Source organism: Petaurus breviceps, unplaced genomic scaffold (assembly GCF_028583685.1).
Source record: "Petaurus breviceps papuanus isolate PSGF00001 unplaced genomic scaffold, PetGlider_PUasm1.0 126, whole genome shotgun sequence".
NCBI classification, from domain to species: domain Eukaryota; kingdom Metazoa; phylum Chordata; class Mammalia; order Diprotodontia; family Petauridae; genus Petaurus; species Petaurus breviceps.
Genome location: NW_027185655.1, coordinates 38,792,864 through 38,798,426, shown reverse-complemented (window position 1 = coordinate 38,798,426; position 5,563 = coordinate 38,792,864). Strand labels below are relative to the sequence as shown.

Genomic DNA, 5,563 nt, shown 5'->3' with positions numbered 1-5,563 from the left:
AGAGAGAGAGAGAGAGAGAGAGAGAGAGAGAGAGAGAGAGAGAGAGAGAGAGAGAGAGAGAGAGAGAGAGAGAGAGGAGGGAGGGAGGGAAGAAGGCAGAGTCAGAGTCCTTGAGGGAAGGGAATGTCTTTCTTTTTCACATTCTTATCCCTAGCAGAGACATAAAGCACAAGGCCTGTAGTCAGGAAGAGCTGAGTTCAAACCCAGCTCCAGGCACTTACTAGCTGGGCAACCCTGGGCAAAACACTTAACTTCTGTTTATTTTAATCCATTGGAGAAGAAAATGACAAACCATTCAAATATCTTTGCCAAGAAAACCCCATGGACAGTATCGGTATGCTTTGGTCCATGGGGTCACAATGGGTCAACATGACTGAATGACAAAACAACATATTAAAGGAAACTCTAAAACATATGCATATATAAATATACACTATTTTACAAGTTTATATGTGTGTGTATGTATATACACACATACACATATGTGGGGGTATGTACCTATATCTATCTAGTTTTATATATTGAGGGATGAGACCCAGAGGCTTATATATACATGTGTATATGTGCATGTATGTATGTATATGTACATATCTATGTGTATGAGGTCTATATGCATTCATATGCATATGATATTTTACTTCATATGGAGAAAAACACTCTTTAATCTCTTACGATAAGTAGATAAAATAGAAAGATAGGTGATAGATATAGACACATGCATATATACATATATGCAAACATATAGGAATAGATGTGACTTTGGTGAATGTATTCAAAGCAATTTAAAGATTTCCTTCAACATGTCCTTATTAACATATGACGCAGTAATCAATAGTAGATATACATCAATTAAGTTCATACAAAATTATGGGCACTCTGCTGGGGATACAAATGTGAAAAAGAAAGGTAGTCTCTGCCCTCAAGGAGCTTATAATCTAATGGAGAGAAGACAGTAAACAAAGGAAATCTCAAAATCTTAGTTGGGGGGATAGGGGAGGCATGGTGGAAAAGTCAAAGAAATGAAAAATGAGTGCAGCCAGGTAGAAAATGAGCAAATATCTCCTCTGTCTCCTCTCCCTTAATGATATTTGAATAGCTCACAGTTTCAGCCTCACACAGAATGTCATATCACAGGTTCTCTCTTGTTCCCAATGTCCATATTTCATGAATACTTAGAGACATTTATAGAATGATAGTTTTGAAATAGAAAAGAACTTAGAAGCCACTGAGTCCAAGTCCCTCATGTAACACATGATGACATTGAGACACAGAGAAAGTAATAAGTGACTTACCCAGGGTCACACAAAAATCAATGTGCATGATGGCATTTCCTGGCTGGAAACTCTGTACCCCATCCATGATAACATGCTTTGTCTCATTGTCTGCTTGAAGTTGAGATACAGCATGGCAGAATGGATAAGTCCTAGACTTTGGAGAAAGCAGGATAGAGGCCTGTAACTGACCTCAGACATTTGCTAGAAAAGGCAGTGGACTTATTGTTAAAAGATATGATTTAAATTATCTTTCTACTATTCTTTAACTATGTGACCATAATCATATGACTATATGTCTCTAAGTATGTGTGACAAGCTATTTGCTTTATTTAAATATGTTCAAAGTAATGTGAAGATTAAAAGGACATAATTGGAATTCTTTAAAAATGAAAGTTGTTTTAGAGGCTATTTATCTAAAGGAGAGTCAGCTTGAAAACTTTCTAAGTTTAAATATTACATGAGTCCCCCTGAGTTTAAAGTGGGTAAATACGGAGCATCCAAGCAGTCCAAAGATCATTCCCCAGCAATTCTGATATAGGCTTGATTTGCTCAGATAGAAAGGTTAGGAAAAAGTGATACCATCTTTTTTCTTTAAAAAGACTTTTTAAAAGTTGTCTAAAGGGAAGGGATATTAAGAGCAAAAAAAAAGCAGAATGAAATTTTCAGTCCCCACAAGGAATAAAGGGAAAGCCTGTGATACATAGTAGGACTAAGAAGGCTTCTTTTTAAAAAAAAAAAAAAGCAATTGGGGTTAAGTAACTTGCTCAAGGTTACACGGCCAGTTATTTCCGGGTGTGGTGTTGAGTATCTTGGCCTGGATTTGATCCAGGTCATCTCAACACTGGAGCCGGTGCTCTTACTCCACCTGGCCTCCCCTAAGCAATTGGGGTTAAGTAACTTGCTCATGGTTACATGGCCAGGTGTTTCTGGGTGGGTGCTAAGTGTCTGAGCCCCGGATTTGATCTCCAAGTCTTCTCAACACTGGAGCCGGTGCTCTTACTCGCTGTGCTACCTGGCTGCCCCCTAAGGAGGCTTCTTACCATGAAGTAGTTTAAGGGATGTAAACAGAACAGCATTAGGATTTGCTTTCATGTTTGGACCTACAGAAGGAATCTAGTTCAGATACAAGATCTTCCTTTGTTTTCAATTACATATTTCTGTACAAAAGTCCCTATGCCTTTTTCTTGCACAAAGGCTATGTTACCCTAACTGGATGTTCACTGTTGCATGGCAATCATTTTATTCCTCTCTGATTGGCTCACTATCATTTTTGTTTCCTCAATAGCTATTACAAAGCCTCTTCTCTCTTTCCTCAAACTTACTATGCCAACTTCTACCCTACATACCTGTTTTTTTTTAAGCATAGAACCTCACCTATTCCTTTTTTTGGAGGAAAAAAATAGAAATTATCCAATATGAGTTTATTCTCCCTACTATTTCATGCTTCAAAATTCCTCTTCATTATCTCCAATTATTTCCTCCTTTTCTTTGTGTTATGATGAGAAGGTGATCCTTCTCCTTATCAAAGGTAACCCCATTACTGGTCATTTTTATCTTATCTGCTTAGTAACTTGATTCCTGCATAATTTACTTTCTTTCTCTAATCTTAAATATGTCATTATGTACTGTATCGTCCCACTACCTCACCAGATTGTACCATCCTTCATCCTCAATAAAAAAAAAAAACAAGCCAACAACAAAAAACATTCATTTGAACTATCAAACCCTCTAGCTCTCAATCTAGAAGTCTTCACCATTTCCCGGTCAAATTATTGAAAAGATTATCTTAGAGGTATTGCCTCTATTTCCCCCATTTCCCACTCACCTTGTGTATAGACTGAAACTACTCATTCGAAAGTTAATCATTTCATAATGCTAAATCCAAATCTAATCAATTTTCATTTCATCTAAACTTTCTGCATTTTCTGACACTATTGCATATGGTCTTTCTCTTTAGACTGTGAACTGAGTGAGTGCAGGAATATTCTGTTATCTTTCTTTGTATCCCCAGCTCTTAGCACGGTGCTTTGTATTCTGTAGACCCTTAAAATAAAAATGTTATTGACTAACTGACTCCTGTTTTCTGCCCTTGTAGGCAGATAAAATCACAGATTCTTGAATTATTCAATCCTTCCATCAGCAAGTATTTTTTAATCATTTACAATGGGCCAAGTGCTATGCTAGGCAGTGGAAACACAAGGACTGCCCTCAAGAGATGTTCAAAACGGTGAATATATATATTTATTAGTGTCTAATTGAGTAACATTATTATTCACTAATAAAGGCTAGACGTTCTGATGGTGTGATATTTTTATATTTAAAATATTTATTTAAATGAAAAAGTGATATTTAAATTATTATTAAATATTAAATGAAAAGTGATATTTAAAAAATAATGGCTGGTCAATTAAAACCACAGAACCTTTCTGTTTTCTCCCTCTTGCCCTCCTCAGAACCTGGAATTGGTTCTCACAAGTTTCTTATGAACTATGTTAAGATTTTCAGGGTGGCCAGGAGGCTCAGTCAGTAAGCCCCAGCATCGGAAGACCCAGGAGTGCATCCAGCCTCAGATACTTGGCACCCACATAAAAAATAACTGGCCATGTAATCTTGAGTAAGTTACTTAACCCAATTGCTTAAAAAATGACTTTCTTTCTGGTTTTCATTCTAATTCAGTTAACCTAAGACTTTTTTTGGTGTTTTAAATAAAACTCATTTCAGAATCAATATATTTGGGAAGTGGTAAAGTCATGAAACTGCCAGTAATGAAAATTATAAATATTAACATTCCATTTGCTCTACTCATTGAAGTGTTTTGTTTTATTTTGTTTTTATATTGGTCTTTTACAGAGCCAATAGCACTAAATTTGGTCACCAAAAGTTATGCTTTGACTGCTTCTGTCTTTTATTCAATTCTGGTTTGTTAACATGTAGCATCTTTTAATGAAACTGAAAATTTACTTACAGAAAAAAGAATATTATTGTCATTATCATTAATTGTTAAAATGATTTATATTTCTTTGAGTTCCATGGGATCTATAATACAAATGGGGCTCCACAAGTAAGATAAATGATGAAAATGTTATCAAGAAGGAAATAAATACATTGTACAAAGGTATTTCCATGATGTAATATTCACTCTACCAAACATCCTACATATTGTAGATACTAACTAGTACCTCCAGAAGAGACTGAAGAATGAGAAAGGAAAACAGGAAAGGAAGCAGACAGCTGGATTAGACAGTGCTATGAGTATTAGTGATGGGCAGACTTCAAAAGATTTGGAGGTTCAGTTTGGACAAGTGCCCAGAGATTCAAGCAAGGGCTTACTCAAAACCTTCCACAACTTCTGATTTTAAAAATTGGGCTAGGAGTCTTCTGCAACCAGGCATTTTAGTCTTCAATATTATGGAGTCTCTTACTGCCCATACAATAAACATACATATGCATGAATAAGTAAGGAAAATCAAAATTTTTGAAATGGAAAGAGCAGTCAGTTCTATTAACATAACAATAACAATAATTGTTATTATCATTTAACTTTATGGCATATTTTAGAATTTTATTGAAATTTTATTGATGCATCAACATTCCTGTGTGGATAGTCTCTTCACCAATACACGTCAGCCTCTACTTTCTAACTTGCAGATTTAAAAAATTTCTTTCAGGGCGATGAGAGGTTCCTTGTCCACAGTCACATAACTAGTATGTGTCAAAGGCAGGACTTGAACACAGTTCCTTAAGGTCTGACTTCTATGCACTGTATCATATTGATTCTTCTGACAACAATAATAATAACATTGAATACAACAGATATATTAAGTGGAAAAATAAAATGGCAGAATAGTGACTTTAGTCAGGATCATTTCTTCTAGATAAATATAAAAAATTAGAAGGATATGATTAATTTTAAGTGTGATGATAATGATCATGATCATTCTAAACAGGTCAGAATATTAATTAAATATTCTGAGAACCACCTGAAATCACTTAATTGAAAAAAATAGTACTGGCTGATGACAGATATACAATATTAGATTAGTTGAATGTAACCAATGGTGGTTTAAGGTTTACCTTCAAATGGAATCTATGAAATTAACAAGATCTAAGAATAGAATCATAAGACCCTCTGCAGCCAGCCTTCATAAAAACCCAGCCAACAATTTATATTCCATTTGTGAAACAGATAAAATAAAAATCTCCACCCATGCATAGACAAGTATAAAAGAAAAATATCAGGACAGTGACTTGTCTCAAGATCATTTTTATCTGAATTTTATAGAAAAAAA

At 35.1% G+C, this 5,563-nt stretch overlaps 2 long non-coding RNA genes across 2 annotated transcripts in view; one reads left to right on the top strand and one right to left on the bottom strand.

The window, feature by feature from the left end:
• The window catches only part of LOC138169991 (uncharacterized), a 27,476-nt gene extending 26,047 nt beyond the window's left edge, over positions 1 to 1,429 (bottom strand). Inside the window, exon 1 of the long non-coding RNA XR_011170501.1 lies at positions 1,293 to 1,429. This is a non-coding gene — a long non-coding RNA (uncharacterized lncRNA). The remainder of the gene's footprint in view (positions 1 to 1,292) is intronic.
• Positions 1 to 5,563, top strand: part of LOC138170011 (uncharacterized) — a 511,203-nt gene that overhangs the window by 472,298 nt on the left and 33,342 nt on the right. The gene's annotated exons all lie outside the window — the stretch shown is intronic.